Source organism: Dromiciops gliroides, chromosome 3 (genome assembly GCF_019393635.1).
Source record: "Dromiciops gliroides isolate mDroGli1 chromosome 3, mDroGli1.pri, whole genome shotgun sequence".
NCBI classification, from domain to species: domain Eukaryota; kingdom Metazoa; phylum Chordata; class Mammalia; order Microbiotheria; family Microbiotheriidae; genus Dromiciops; species Dromiciops gliroides.
The window spans coordinates 165,608,811-165,626,369 of NC_057863.1; the positions used below are offsets into that span (position 1 = coordinate 165,608,811).

Below are 17,559 nucleotides of genomic sequence, written 5' to 3' on the forward strand. Positions count from 1 at the left end.
CAACAGGGACTGAGTAAAAATGAGTAGTCCCCTTTCCCATACCTCTGTGAGTTACACATTGATAGACTTCAAAGACACAAGAAAACAAAAGTGGAAGGGCCTGCATAGAGGTAGTGTCCAAATAAGGCACATAGATTAAATAAAATGTACATCTCAGGAAATTAGGCATTCCTTTTGACAATTTTTGAATCCCCCAGGAAGGTTTCTGGGGTCAGCAAGATTTAGCTATCCTGAGTTAAGCATTAAGCAAATCTGGTCCCTAAGCAACAAGTCTGGTCTCTCAGCCATGCTGGGCTAGATTCAAACAATATAACAAAGTGTTTTCCCACAATTTCTTCCTTGAAAGAAATAGTCTTATACTAGCAGAAGCTAGGTTTAGAGTTTAAAAGGAAGTTTATTAAAATAACTCAAGACAGAGGATGCATTCCCTTCATTGCCCATCTTATCAAGAGCTTGACAAAATTCTTTTAAGGAAGGATAGAATCCATATTGGTGATGAACTTTTTCCAGCATCTCATAGTCAGTGTGCTAAAACACAGTAGGAATGAGAGATTGTCATTTAGGAGAATTAGACTTGCACCTGGAAGCAAGTGTTCTTCAGAAGACATGGCAATTCCCAAGTCACTGAAAGCAAAAGCAGAGAACACATATGGCTAGGAGTATTACATACACACATATGCATATATATTCATATACAAATATTTATATTGTGTTTATACACATTTTATATGTATGTATGTATTTATATGTACACATATATGAAACATACATGTAAATATGCATGTATATGCATATGCACAGGCCTATCTGTGTGATTACATATTATTTATATATAATATTTAATTTGGATTATTAAATCAATTATTAATTTAATATTTTATTTAAAATATAGATATATTTTACCTTCGGGGGCTATAGAAATTTGCTATGAAATGAAAAGAGAAGGTTGTGAATTAATAAGACTATCCCTTCTTCAAGGGCAATGACTGACCTGACATAAGCTTAGGCCTAACAGGATAAAGCTTTCTTAGCTCTGTTTGATTCCAGGTAACAGTTTTAGTTTACCTTTATTTTGGAACAGCCAATTACAATGCAAAATTCTGCATTATTAGACACAAATGAAATAACACAACAATAGTGGGTAAAGTAAGTCGAGAGGATTTTAGTATCACATTTGTAACGTCATGCTTTCAACTTTCCCAGGAATAGACATCCATCTATAGCCATTCTCAGATCACACTCCATTTTAGTAGCACATGGCATTTCCTTTGAATAGTTGATTATTGGTTTAATGACAGTTAGTCAATCATATTTTAATGACAGTTCAGAAAATCAAACCTCAGAAAATATGAAATTACAGTCCCAAGTTATTTTACCTCAAAGAGCAAATTTCACTATTCATAGCTTTAGGCTATATATGACTGTTATAATTACTTTTCTCAAGTTATTACAATATCAGGTAACAATAAATATATACAGGGTTTTATCTTATGTATTTGTTGTAGTTTAAATTATTTCTCATGGAAAATAATCATTAAAATAAAAAAATACATTCTAGAGTTTCATGCATACAAGGAATACTTCACTCAAAACCTAAGAAAACACTGCTGATATAAAACTCTAGTCTGGCAAATATCCATATCTGAAGGTATTTATCTCAACCACCAAAATAAAAATAAAATACAGGATCTGTTGATACTAAGTTTGGTAAAAGATGGAACTTCAATACATACTTTTTCAGGTGCACTTTTGTAATTTTCATAAGCAATTACCAAACATTCTATCAAATAAAAATCATTATAAAATAAATATGTGAGCCCCCTTTTTTTCAGTTATAGGAGGTCCAAGTTTCTCATTAAAATATGTCACTATCTTAGAATTTTACAGCATTCTTATAGCAACTTCTCTGACAGACTTGATAAGATTTGATTACTTTGCTAAAGCTGAAGATCCAGGTGACTGAAAATCTGTCAAGGTTCCCCAAAAACCTTTGAAAATATTAGCTAGGTCTTTTGTCCTTTTGTCAAGTCTATGTTTCTGTTGTTGATGTTTTTGTTGTTTATCTTAAAGCAGATATTTCTAATTAGATATGAGAAAATTAGTTTTAACCATTATGACAACAATCAAAAGAGGAATTTATTTTCTAATAATACAGTTGTATCAATATCACTGTCACTATCACTATCCATATCCATATCCATGTCTATGTCCTTATCGATATCAATATAACTCTCTCTATCTCTCTCTAGCTCTATCTCTATATAATTAATGGCATTTCTTATACAGTGATTTCCCAAAAATTCCAATGAAAAATTAGAAACCTAAAAATAACATAAACAATGGTGGGGCAAAGACATTAAACACACAGAGCTCCTGATGCAATTACCCCTAAAACAGCAATACAACAACCCCTGGAGCAGAAAAACACACAAAAATACAGGCTGAGATTATTCTCCAGCCATAGATAGATTACAGGGGGCCAGGCTGGGCTACAAGTAAAGTCCAGCCCTGTGACCTTGCCAACAGAGACCCCATCCATGCCACCAGAGGAATTTATCCCAGAGCCTCTGAATCAGTTACAGCACCCGTGTCTTCTGGAACTGAGCTTGCAGTCTGGTGAGAGTGTTAAATGGCTGGCCGAGGGGGGGAGGGGGTTCATTCAATTGGATTTTCTTTCCTATGTCTTGGCTTCTCATAAGGTCATCAGCTTCCACTTGTTCGATCCTAATTCTTAGGTAATTATTTTCTTCAGACAGTTTTTTTATGTCCTTTTCCATATGGCTTTTTAAATTGTTGGCTTTTTTATCATGACTCAGCTGCATTGCTCTCATTTCTCTTTCCAATCTTTCCTCCCTTTGTCTACATCTTCCTTCTATCTCTCCTACTTTCTCTTCACCATCCTCCTAGACATTGTGAGGGAAAATTGCCTGATATTCTAGAAGCAGAAGCTAAAATAAAAAATTGAAAGAATCCACCAATCACCTCCTGAAAGAGATCCCAAAAGGAAAACCTCTAGGAACATTATAGACAAATTCCAGAACTCTCTGGTCAAGGAGAAAATATTGCAAGCAGCTAGAAAAAAGGAATTAAAATACTGTGGAGCTCCAATAAAGATAAAGCAAGATCGACTGAGTGGCATGGCAAGATGGCAGCAGCCAACCCTGGCACTTATTTTTCCCTGAACTGCCTGGATAGGCGGCCCTGCCAGCTCTCCCTCCATCTAGCGAGAGTCCAGTCCTGGGAGCCATGGCACCCAGCAGAGAACGCCAGGTCCCAGTGATCCAGATGATCCAGGGGCTGTCCCTGGCCTCTTCTCTTCTGCTGCTGCTGCTCTGCTGTCTGTGGGTGTTGGGGGCTGGCCCAAGTTTGGCCCTGGACCTAGGCCTACTGCTTGGACATTGGCAGGTATACCAGCTGCTGACCTTCCCCTTGGGCCACATGGCCCTCCCAACCCTGTTGCTGAACTTGCTTCTCTTCCCCACCCTGGGCTGGTATCAAGAGAGCTACCTGGGCACCGTGTGCTATGTCCATGCCTCAGCCCTGGGGGCCCTGGCCACTGGACTGCTCTACCTGCTCCTGGCCAGACTTGGGGTGATCGGGGCAGGGAGTAGGGCCTGTGGTTACATGCCCATCCACCTGGCTTTGCTGGTAGCCCAGCATAGTGTGTGTGTGGGGGTGCTGCCGCCCCTGCTTCTGCTTGTGCTGATGCACCTAATAAGCTCTGAGTCCCCTTTCCTCCTCCACCTATGCAGCCTCCTCACTGGCCTGGCACACTCTGCTGGGGTCTTCCGCCAGCTGGAGCTCTCTGAACACAGGCTCCAAGCCTTGCAGAAGGCTGGTGTTTGCAGGGCACTAGAGGGCAGTTCTGTGTTATGCTTCATCCCAGCCCCAGGCAGCCCTCTGGAGCTGCCTGTCATCTGCCCCTCTGGGCTAAGACATAGTGATCTTGGCCCTCTTGGGCATTTAGTGCCAGGACTCCAGTCCTCCACCCTGGCCCCAGACCTTCTCTTTTCTGGCCTGGGGGCCAGGCTGTCCTTGTTTGAGGCCACCATCTTTGAAGGGGCCCCATTGTGGGATGCCCCCAGCCTCCCTCTGGAGACCCCGCTCTGAAGCCTGGGAGAAACTGTGAATGAGGAGCTGCTGCAGGCCACTATCCATGCCTCCCTTCAGGATGAGCCCTTGATTTGGAGGAGGATCTGAGGTTGTCCAAGTCTTCAATCTCTTCCCAAAGGCTGCAATAGCTGGAGCTCATGAGATTCTCCATGGAGCAGCCGGTGGTAGCACTCTCAGCCACAGGGAGCGTAGAAGGGGCTGTCTCCCTTCTGGTTGAAGGGCAGGTGGGCAACTCAGCCCAGGTGACCACAGTGGGCAGAAGTGAGCCCCCCAGGGAGGGCCCCCCTCCTCCTGCCCAGAAATAGGAGCCAACTGGGACTTAAGGAGAGGCCCTCCCCCTGTGGCCACACTGGAGTGAGAACAGGAGGGCAGCACACACGTGTGCATGTGTGTGTGTTTGGGGGGGGGCAGGCAGCATCAGGGTGCATACTCAGAGGCCATCTGCATCAGCTCCAAGCAACACACTCACACACAAACATCCTCCTACTGAATAAATCCATTTCACCTTAAAAAAAAAAAGATAAAGAAAGATCTAGAAGCTTCTACATTAAAGGATCAGAGGGCATGGAATATGATATTCCAGAGGGCAAAGGAACTGGGACTACAGCCAAAAATCACACACTCAGCAAAACTGAGTGTAATCTTTCAGACAAAAAATGGGACTTCAATGAAAAAGAGGACTTTTAGCCATTTGTGATGAAAAGCCCTGAACTGAATGGAAAATTTGACTTTCAAATACAAGACTCTGGAGAATCATAAAAAGGTAAACACGAAAAAGAAATCACTAGGGACATTAAAAGATGAGAAAAAATACTTCCAACTCATAAGAACTTTTTCAGTAAGGAATACAGAGAGGACACAGGTCTGAAATAAATATAAAGGGATAGTATTTGTAAAGCATTTATTTTTTGTGTTTCCTTGTCCTTTGTGGAGCAAACAGGGTGGGTTGTCAGGTGTCTGGGGTCAGATTTGGGCTCTGGGCCTCCTGGCCCAGGCCTGGTGCTTTGTCCACGGTGCCAACAAGCTAACCCATGATGACATCTTTAAAATAAGAGTGAGGGGTAACAGGAATGGACTGGGGGATGGGGAGGAGAGAGGTAGAATGGAGAGAGGTAGCTCACTCACATGAAGGAAATGTAAAAAGCCTATGGAGGTGAGGGTAAGACAGGGAAGGAGAAGGGGAGTGACTGAACCTCATTATCATCAGAATTGGCTCAAAGAGGGAATAACATACATACTCAAGCAGGTATAGTAATATATTTTTGCCCTGAGGAAAAGTGGGAGGAGAAGGAGATGGGGCAGGTGGAGAGAAGAGGGAAAGGAGTGAAGGGAAGTTTCATGGAGGGTGCTGTAAAAATCAAAATACTTTTGAGGAAGGTGAAGATGTTCTGCATAACACCACATGTATGACATATATTGAATTGTTTGATTTCATAGGGAGAGTTGAGGAGGGAGGGAGGAAGAAAAATTTAGAAAACAGAATTAGCCCAAAGGCCTTGACCTCATTGGAGTGGGCTCACAGAGGAAATAACACACACATCCTATTGGGAAGAGTAATCTATTTAACCCTACAAGAAAGTAGGAGGGGAAGAGGATAGGGAGGGAAGGGTGAATGAAGGGAAGGTAGAGTGGAAGAAGGGGGCTATCAGTAGCAAAACACTTTTGAGGAGGATTAGGGCAAAATAAGATAGACAATAGAGTAAATATAATTGGAAGGGAATGGGATGGAGGGAAATAATTATGATGATTGACTACAATGTCAAAACTTATGGTACCTACTCTGCTGAGCTATTGTGAAGAAAATTCTCTGTCAAGTTCAAGGAATTATATAAAAATTATGATAAACAGGATGGTATCAGAAAAACCTGGAAAGACCCATATGAACTGAAGCAGAGAGAAATGTACTGTATACAAAATAACAGCATCAGTGTAATATGATCTGCTAGGAAGCAAGTGGTTATTTTCAGCAAGGCAATGATCCAATATAACTCTGAAGAACTTGTGAAAATTGCAGTCCGTCTACAGAGAAAGAACTGATAGTATCTGAAAACAGACTGAAACACATTTTTTGACAATTCATTAATCCGAAGTTTTGTTTTTGTATGTTTTCTCTCACAACCTAGATAATGTAGAATGGTTTTCCATGACAACTTATATATAATTTATGTATAATTTATGTTGAATTGTTTGAGTTATTGGGGTAGGGGTGGGAGGGGAGGGAGGAAAAGAAGGTGGAACACAAAGTTTAAAAAAATTGATGTCAAAATTTGCTTTTACATGTAATTTGGAAAATAAAAGTCTAAAATCAAAACAAAAAAACAAAAACAAAAACAAAAAACCATAAAGAAAATTATACATTTTAAAACATAACACAAAAGATTTTTGCCATGTCAACATCAATTTAATTTAGTTCATCTTCCATAGAAAATCACTTCAACCATCTATCAGTTTGGCATTCTAAAATAGTAGTATTCAAAAGCCAATATTAAGTGAATGCTGATCAATTACATTTTCAATTATTATCCATTCAGTTTCTATGCCTTCCTACCATATTGCATTAATGCCAGATATCAACTGTATTTTATATTAATATCTGACCTATCGAGGGTCAAACATGACAGTTATCTCATTTGAAATGAGACCACGTTATACTTTAGTTTTAAAACAAAGTCAAATCTAATCCGGATTTACATATTTTTTATCATTTAAAATCTTAGTTTTCCCAAAGGTCATTACTTAAATTATAGAGCCAACTATTTCACTTACTTCATTTCCAAAACTTCACATATCTTTTTTTGGGGGAGATCTATGGGGCATCAGAGATTGGAATATATCCTATTGCTTGCCTTTCAAGTACAGAATTTTAGTATTCTATATTAGAATAATTCTAGGCTGCAAATTTATTTTTATAGTTTCCATTTGATAAACTTTGTAATTTCATAGAATGCCTCAGTAGTCTACTGAGCGGCATTTCTCCAATTGATATCCATTAATAGAAAAGGTGTAGAAAATGTGGCATATCTTTCTTAAAATATTTCAGCATTTACAAAAACCTCAACCTCATCTAATAATCTAATGACCCTATATCCATGGATGTTATGCAATGTCATAATGCATTCCTAACTTCTTTCACAAGTTCTCTTTCTATGTTTAGTACCATATATCACTATTCAGCCAGAGAAATACTTTGTCCTTCCAAATCGTTGATTATATGATCATACAGCTATAAGCAGAAGGGACTTCAAAAGTTATCAAGTTCAACTTCCTCATTTTGTAGATGAGAAATAAAATGCACAGAGCGGTATCTGAGGCAGAATTTTCATCTGGGCACTCTGACTCCAGGGTTAAAATATTAATGTCATGATGTATTTGTTGATTGAGTTTGGAAAGAAGTCCATAACTATACAGTACCTCTGCATACGTGGCCAAACCTATTTACCTAAAATTTCCAATTTTTGTGGTGGTTGTCTATATCTGTTCCATGGTAATATTATGACATGGCCACAGATTGCTCTGCCAAAAATATTTCTAACAGCTAAGTCTGTAAGGATTCATAATCTGAGAAAAGTTTTTTTTTTCTATTTAAAAATTCTAGTATAGCTTACACCAAATGAGTGCAAAAGAATGAAAATTCACTTCATGATCTTGAGTAGATCACCTCTAACCTGATTATGTCTGCTTTTCCATAAAGAAAAGGATGATGATCCAGATCTTTGTAGTATCTGTTCTCAGCATACATTAATATTTGCAAGGTTCTCTGTTTGAAAGTACTTTTTGTATGCAAAAAAGTCATTATCAATATAGAAATAGTTTGTTCATTCCTTGTACTAGTACTTGAAATTTGCTTCTTTTTCCAAAAGATCTGACTTACAATATTTCAGTGATTTCTTTGGTTAAAGTTTTACATGTCTATTCAGAATATACATAATAAATATCTTTATACTTTTCCAATCTCTGAAAATGCACAGTACTTTCACACGGTTTTGATTTATGTGCCCTTAGTACTTAGATATAAGATTTTTATTGCAGTTCTCAAAGAAATTTATAAAAATAACAGTGAAGGAATATCTGTCATGTTGGAAGATAGAAGCAGAGAGAAACTCATAAAATATTCTATATTTGAATAGAACATATCCCTATTAAGTATATTTAGATGGACAGAATTTTTCTTTTTCATGACTATGTGCATACAAAATTAATAAAAGATATAGATGATCAGATAAGAAGGGACTATGTTGAATCTCAGAGATTTTGGTATTATATCTCTTGCATACTTGTTCAGCACTGAGTATTGACACCAGGTTTGAACCATTATTTTTAGGGTATCAGATTAGTAGATTCTCAAAATCCTACCAAGTCAGAGCTTATTCAGTGTCTACCTTTAAAAAAAAATTGCAGTGACAATAAAATAGGATGCCAATGCTGTCGGCATTCCTTATGTACCTTGCAGATAATGTAGACAAATGGAAATTAAATAAGTTATTAAATAAAAGAAGTATAGGAAGATTTTCTTTAGTAGGTTTAATTGATCCATCTTCAGCATTCTAGGACACCACAAATTACAGGCAGGTATGCTCTTGTATAAATCAGAAGATTTGATGACTTGTTGAATGGGTGTTATGTTTTCCAATTATAGAATACCATATTTAATTTATCTTGAAAGAATTCATCACTGAGACACTAATAAAAATATTTCTTGTTGAGTAATGACCCTAATTGAAACCTTCTATCCATGGCTTATACATTAATGATTTCAGAATCTTGATGAACTATGCATGTGATGAACATATGCATGTGTGTGTGTATACATAAAATATATATATGCATTTGTGTATAGCAAGATAAACATACAGACATACACAGATATCTATCTGTCTGTTTGTCTGTCTGTCTATCTATTACACCACTCACAGTGAAGACCACATTTAAAGTGAGCAGGTGACACCATATCAAAAGGTACATTGCACAATGTTGTTCATAATGATCCTAAAAACTTAGAATGCCTTCAGTCTATCTGACAATTTATCCAAAATAAGACTACCCATATACTATTTTTTTCAAATATATTTTATTTATATTTTTGTTTCTTATATCACAATAGTTATCTCAAGTATTTGTTCCAAACCCCTTTTTAGAGTCATCTAATATGACAAATGGTATTTTTTTAGAGAGGAAAAATATCAGCACAATAAACCAATATATTGAAAAAGTTCAAAATGTGTACAATGTGTAACTGGACCCCCCAATTCCACAAACTGGCACTTTGAGGATGTCTTATTATGTTTCAATTTGGATCCTGCTTGATCTTTACAATTTTATTGCATTCACTTTAGCTGTTTTGGTGTGCAATCATTCTTTCTGTTTACATTATTGTAGTAACTAGGAATATTTTTGTTTTGTTTTTGGCTCTACTTTCTTTATTCTGCATCATTTCACAATTATCTTTCTATGTTTCTCTGCATTTGTCACAGATATCATTCCATACAGCATAGATAATCACATTAAAGTAATGTAAATGCAACGTAATATACCACAATTTGTTTGGCATTCCTCACTTCAGGGGCATCTACTTTTTTTCTAATTTTTGCAAAAACAAAAAAAATTATGTAATAAAATTTTTTGAAAACACAGGGACATTCTTCTTATTTATGACTTTGTTAGAGCATAAGCCCAGTAATGTAGTCTCTGATTTAAAGGATATGAATATTTAATCGCTTTATTTGCATGATTGCACACTGCTTCCTAAAATGATTGTATCATTATCACAGGTCCACAAATAATATATTGTTGTGTTTATCCATCCACAACCCCTCCAACATTGACTATTGCCTTTTATAAAATATTTTTTTCCAATTTAAAAAGTATTGATACCTCAGAACAATTTTGACTTTCATTTGTCTTATTATAATTTGGACTTTTTTCATGTAATCGTAAATATTTTATACATTTTTGATAACTGTATCTTCTTATCCTTTATCCATTCATCTACTGGCAAATGAATATTAGTCTCACACACATATATGTGTGCATGTGTGTATGTGTATATGTATATATATAGAGAGAGAGACAGAGACAGAGACAGAGACAGAGAGAGAGACAGAGACAGACAGAAACAGAGAGACAGAGACAGAGAGACAGAAAGACAAAGAGAGAGACAGAGACAGAGATATATAGAGAGAAAAGAGGAGAAGGGAAGAGAAGATGAATAAGCTTGCTATGAAAGATATTGTGAGAATCAGGATGCCACCACCCTGCTGATAAAGACATTGTAAGAAGCAGGGCAGCTCCACCCTGAGAAGAAAGCATGTGACTAGCATCTGGAAGTTACATCTATTCATAGAATGACTACATCTACTCATAGAACTGCCTATAAGTCATGTCAATCAATGCTACCAGCCAAGTAGCTTGGAGCTGTGTGTGGGAACCGCCCCCTCTTGAGATCCCACAGAGAGCTTTTGCTCCAGAGTATGGGAATATTCCTTTTGGGTGGAGGTTCAACTGGTTCACCAGGGTAGCTAGGTCTCCTTCTGAACCACACATGATCTTCTTCTCTCTTTTGCTAACCTCTAAATACTTTAATACATGTTTAATGCCCCAAGACTGGTGCTATGAGCTTCTAATTTAAGGTAACCGCACATTAGATTTTATACTTCAAAATATGTAATCTATGTGCACACTGTACTGCCCAGCTACCCAAAAATATGCTATTGTATCTCCATTACAAAAGATGTTTGCTTTTGGTTTTAGGTATATTTAATGATATAAAAAGGCCTTATTTGGCTATACTTATAGGGTTTTTAACATAAAAGAATTGTGTATTTTGTCAAAGACTTTTCCTACATCTATGTAGATTACCATGTAATTTTGAGTGTTTTGGTTTTTAATAGGAGTAATCATGTTGATCAATTTCCTATTTTTGAATTAATCTTGAATCCCTGATCTAAATCCCACTTTATAATAATGAATAAAGTTTCTGATAAATCACTGTATTATGATTGTTAGGGTTTTGTTTAAAATTTTGGTGTCAATCTTAATGATATTTGCCTATCGTTTTCTTTCTCTATTTTATATTCCCATGGTTTAGGTATTAGAAATATTTGGTGTCATAAAAGTATTTTAATATATATAGTAGTTGTTTTTTGTTTTGTTTTGTTTTTGTTTTTTTACAGGGCAATGAGGGTTAAGTGACTTGCCCAGGGTCACACAGCTAATACGTGTCAAGTGTCTGAGGCCGGATTTGAACTCAGGTCCTCCTGAATCTGGGCCCCATGTTTTATCCACCTAGCTGCCCTTATAATAGTTGTTTTTTAAAGTCTGATAAAATTTTCCTGTGAATCCATCAGGAACAAGAACTTTTTGTTTGGTACCTCCTTTATAGTTATATCTATTTCCTTTTCTGAGATTGGGTTATATAAAATATCTATGTGGCATTCTGATAGTTTGAGTATTTTATATATATATTTTTATCTCCATTTGGTATTTTGTTTTTGTTTTTGTTTTTTTGCAGGGAAATTAGCGTTAAGTGACTTGCCCAAGGTCACACAGCTAGTAAGTGTCAAGTGTCTGAGTCTGGATTTGAACTCAGGTACTCCTGAATCCAGGGCCAGTGCTTTACCACTGCGCCATCTAGCTGCCTCTCTATTTGGTATTTTGATAGATTGGGTGTCATAGTTTTGATGTATTCTTCTATTTCTTTTATATTCTCAGATTGTTAGCATTTGTAATTGCAAAATATATTCTGATTATTCTTTTTATTTCTTCTGATTTTACTATTTTCACATTGCCCATTTGCTATTTTTCTTGTATTTTCTGTTTTCATCTTTTTAATTAATTTAGCTAAATGCTCATGAATTTGATTAGCCCTTTCACAAAAAGAATGTTAATTTTATTTATCATTTCTAAGCTTCTTTTTTGGTACCAATTTATCTATTTCCCCTGTAATTTTCAACATTTCCTCTTCTGTCCTTATTTTAGGTTTGCTTATTGATTGATTTTATAATTAAAATGCATCTTAAGTCCACTAATCGACTCTTTTTCTTGAAGACTGTTTTAGCTTTATCCTAGAAATGTTGGTAAGTTGTTTCATCATTATCATTTTATTTTAAATTCTTTTGTTGTTAATTATTTTGTTTTGTTTTTACTTTCCTTTGGATTCTGGGTCCATCCATTCCCAGTTAGTCTTTCCTCTCATCACCCTCCATGATCTTAATAAAACCTTTATAATTGATAATTACTAGGGATATGTTCAACCAGATCAGGAGGCTGCCTTTGTCTACTTGCCAAATGACATAAAGGGAATTAAAGAGTTATAGAAATGAAAGTCCAAACATCATTGTACTCCCTTAAAAGTACTTAGAATGAGTAGAATATTTTTCCCCTACTTGAAGCCTTTGCATTCAAAAAATTTCATATAGGCAAGTGAATGGCACTCAAATGAGGATCCCTGCACAGTACTACCTAGGATTACTTTCCCATTACACAGCTACTCTTCACTCCATCTTTTATTGTTTTACTTGATCCATCTTGATTCCAAATTACTATCTCAAAATTTTATAGTCACAAAACTTCACTAACTAGGAATTAAACAAGCAAAATCCAAAATTCAGGATATTTTTTTCTTTTTTCTTTTCTTTTCTTTTTGTTGTTGTTGTTGTTGTTGTGTTTTTTATTTTTTTTTATTTTATTTATTTATTTTTTTGTGGGGCAATGAGGGTTAAGTGACTTGCCCAGGGTCACACAGCTAGTAAGTGTCAAGTGTCTGAGGCCAGATTTGAACTCAGGTCATCCTGAATGCAGGGCTGGTGCTTTATCCACTGTGCCACCTAGCTGCCCCCTACACCAATGTATTCTTAATACTTAGCACAGAGTATTGCACATAGCAGGTATTGCTGACACTGCCTGTGCTTACACCCTGAGCCAAGTCTCCTTCTCTGGTCATGACCTCCTTTCTCCATAGCATCTCCCTGACTCTCTTTTCTCAGTCCTTCTACCCACCAATGCTCCTCTTCACTACCTCCCTTTCATTCTTCCTCCACCCTTCTCAGTCCTCTCCTCTTATTGCTCCGATCCCTTCACTGTCTGTCTCTGTAGAGTTCCCCTTACTGTCTAACTTCACTGCTATATAAAATACCTCTCTCACTGGGAACCCAGGGGCAAGCCCCTCCTCACACTAAGCTAATTTACTGGTGGCCCCCAGGCTGCACAGAGCCCCTGTGCTGGGCATGCTGGAGCAGGGGCTGGGAGGAGGAAGCCTGGGCATTCCTGAAGCCTCTCCTCTGCATCCCTGCTGAGTGGTGCATAGGCCTGTAAGGCTTATGGCATTAGGGCATTTTCGGGGAGAGCAGTCCTGCTCAGGAAGGGGGAGCCGTTCAGGGTGCCCAGGCTAATTTTAGCTGTTTACACTATAAGACTTCCTTCATAACTACCTCAAGTTGAATTTTATCTGTCTAATTTACTTTGTATACATTTTGGATTTTGTACTGGAGGCTAAGCTCTAGCATTTCCTTCTTTTCCCAGCTCATCAAGCTCTCTCCAAGTCTTACATTTGTATGTGTGTATATACATACATATCTATATGTGAATATATAAATTTTTATTGAGGAAGTATGAAATAGTGATTAGTATTTGGAGTTAAGAAGACCTGGGTTTCAATCCTGCCATATACATTCATTTGCTATGTGACCTTGGTTATGGCACTTAAACTCTCTTAAGAATCATTTCCAGGGGGCAGCTAGGTAGCATAGTGGATAGAGCACCAGCCCTGGAGTCAGGAGTACCTGAGTTCAAATCCGGATTCGGACACTTAACACTTACTGGCTGCGTGACCCTGGGCAAGTCACTTAACCCCAATTGCCTCACTTAAAAAAAAAAAAAAAAGAATCAATTCCGGGGGCAGCTAGGTGGCGCAGTGGATAAAGCAATGACCCTGGATTCAGGAGTACCTAAGTTCAAATCCAGCCTCAGACACTTGACACTAGCTTTGTGACCCTGTGCAAGTCATTTAACCCCCATTGCCCCACAAAAAATAAAAAAGAATTAATTCCTTTATCAATAAAATGTAAATAATACTAGTACTTATCTCAGAGTTTTGTGTGAAGTGAATGAGATGATGAATAGATGTGAAGAATTTGTGAAGCTTTTAATACTATGTAAATATTAGTTTTCTTTATTTTTTTTTACCTCTGTCCATCATCACTTATCACTTCTCCCATATACATACAGTAGAATGTAAGCTTGTAGTGGCAAGAAATATTTCATTTGTGGATTTGTATTCTCAGAAAAAGGCATTGAATAGATTTTCAGTGAATTTAATTTAAATGACCTTAATAGTGTGTTTTTTTCCCCAAAGAGATCATAAAAAAGAGAAAGGGACTCACATGTATAAATATATTTATAGCTGCTCTTTTTATGGTGGCAAGGAGTTGGAAATTGAGGGGATGCCCATCAATCGGGGAATGGCTGAACAAGTTGTGGTATATGATTGTAATGGAATACTATTGTGCTGTAAGAAATGATGAGCAAGCAAATTTCAGAGAAACCTGGAAGGACTTGCATGAATTGATGATGAGTGAGATGAGCAGAACCAGGAGAACATTGTACACAGTATCAACAATGCTGTGTGTTGATCAACTGTGATAGACTTTCCATTATGAGTCCAGGATAGTTCCAAGGGACTCATAATGGAAAATACTCTCCAGATCCAGAAAAAAAAAAGAAAGAAAGAAATGTTGAATCTGTATGCAGATTGAAAAATACTTTTCCTATTGTTTTTGTTCATATTGTTGCTTTTTCTTTTTTGAGGATTTTCCTTTTTGCTCTGATTCTTCTCTCATAACATGACTAATGCAGAAATATGTTTAATGTGTTTGTACATATATAACCTATATGAGATTACTTGCTGTCATGGTGAGGAGGGAGGGAGGGAGGGAGAAAAATTTGAAACTATAAATCTTATGAAAAAATTGTTGAAAACTATCTCTAAATGCAACTGGAAAATAATAAAATATTTATATGGAGAAAATAAGGTTAAAAAATAAAAACAACCTTAGTAAACATATAGTCCAGTTTCATCATTTGAAAGAAAAAGAAAGTGATGCTGATTTAGGAAGTATTTAAACAGTTAAATAATTTGTCTACATAGGAGTTAGCAAAGGAGTTGTGTTCAAAAATCAAGATTCCCTGTGTCCTCATACCTTCTTTATCATGCTTATTTAATTGTTCTTTTTATATTGTTCTGATACTAAACCATGGTGTCTCAACTGAGTATGGTACATTCCAGCTGGGACATTCCAGCTTTTTTCAGAAACATCATTTCCCTTCAATATATACCATTGGTAGTCCTTGATTAATACCAAATACTGACTACAATCTAGAAGAACCCAGGGAACAAAAATTAAGTTCTTCCAAGAATACTAGGAGCACAGTGTTTTTTTGTCCTCAAATAATTCCCTCACTGATATACACCAGTACATTCATTTCTAAGGGTACAGAGTATTCAATTAAAAAAATCTGAAGATGTAACTAACACCTTAATCATATTTAGCCTATCATGGCTTAGATAAATTAAATGTAGGGGCTAGTTGGTTGGCTGGGGCATGTGATGGGTTGTGGGATATGAGATGGTGTGATGTCCACCAAAAATATATATAGGAGATGGGGAAATAAAATATTCCCATTTCATAATTTTACTGTGACTAGCTTTAGAAACTTTAAGAAGTATAAATTCACTCAGTTTAAGATTTAAGCAAAGGGATTTTTTTCTTGCTTGCTTTTTTCAGATATCAAAAAGTTAGACATTTTTTTAAAAAGCTTTTACAAGTACACTGATAGTACCTGTATATATAAAATACACACATTTTGAAGTAGTTTCTGGGGAGATCTTACTATAATGGACTCTGTAGAAACCTTATGCCCACCAGCCTCTATGCTAATTATTCTTTTTTCACCATTAATCTTCTTCTACAGGAATGGGAGCATTTCATTCCCTTTTCCTTAGAGACAGAGTAAGAAACCTAGGCTCCCTCTAGCAACCCCACAAGTTTCTTCATATTTATAGCATGAAAAGAAATAGGCATGAACTATGTTCATGACAAATGGTATCAATTACATCTACTATTTCCCATTGAGATTTACAAAATGTGTATAGATATGCTTCACCACATCTTTTGAATGCATCCAAAAGTACCTAATCTACATTTTACTGAAAGATGCTAGAACTCTTTATAAGCACGACTTTGGTCTTCCTCACCTTTATGTTAGTTTCTGGCTGTGCATTTACCTTATATCCGACATCCTTCTCTGCTTGCTATACTAGCTGGCAAGGTCACCTGAAGCATTTTTATAGGCAAGTTAAAGATTTTATCTTGGGGATCTTTATGGAGGATATTTCTAATTATTTGACTCTCTCTCTGTCTCTTGACCTTCATGAAAGGGAAAAAAATCTATTCATACCTTGAGTTATAGTACAATCAAATAGGAGAGACAGACAGAGTGATGCAGAGAGACAGAGAGAGAGACAGAAAGAGAGAGAGAGAGAGAGAGAGAGAGAGAGAGAGAGAGAGAGAGAGGACAGAGACAGAGACAGGGAGACAGAGACGGAGACAGAGACAGAGACAAAGACAGGGTGACAGAGAGAGATGGAGATACATACATACATACATACATACATATATATATATATATATATGGTAAAGTCAGGGGTAAGGGAGGGAAGGAGAGAAAGAGATACAGAAAAAATAATTTGTTTATTGAATTAATGTGTAAACCTTTTTTCAGAATTATATTTTAGGGTTTGGTTGTAATATACAATAATTTATTAAAGAAACATCTTAATCCTACTTATCAGGCAAGCTGGTCTAAGCAACACATAATATAATTTGCTACACATTTTTCAAAAATTATTATCCTCGGTCTTATTCAAGTATAGATATATTTTGTTTTCCCATTTAGATCCTAACCTTATAGAGAATGGAAGTCTCTCTTGTATACTTGATATTATCTAATACAGTGCTGGACACACAGTAGTACCTACTGATTAAATATTTTTCTCCTTAACTTCCCACACTCCCACCCAGTGCTCTTTAATAACTGCTGTCTTTGGAGAAGGCACAGCAAAGACGGCAGAAACAAGCCAGGAAGTTTCCTGAGCTCTCCCAAGTTTCCCTCAAAAACAACATTAAATCAAGCCTCTAAACAGCTTCTGAAACTACAGAACCTACAAAAAGACAGAGAGACATGATGTTACAACTTGAGATACTTTAGAAGACTTCAGGAAAGGTCGGTCTCACTTGGGCAAAAGGGGGAGTGCAGCACAGCTCACATTACCATGCAGCACAGAATGGGTCTGGGCAAGTCAGCAGGAAGCTCTTGGCCACAGCAGAGCAACTGAGGCGCCCTGATCATGGCTCAGCAAGTTGATTGTGCGGCAAGCAAACCAGCACCAATGAA

General features: G+C 36.9%; 1 pseudogene; it reads left to right on the forward strand.

Annotated features, from left to right (window-relative positions):
- The first annotated feature begins 3,246 nt into the window (after positions 1 to 3,246).
- On the forward strand, positions 3,247 to 4,418 carry LOC122747283 (annotated as a pseudogene).
- The last annotated feature ends 13,141 nt before the right edge of the window (positions 4,419 to 17,559 follow it).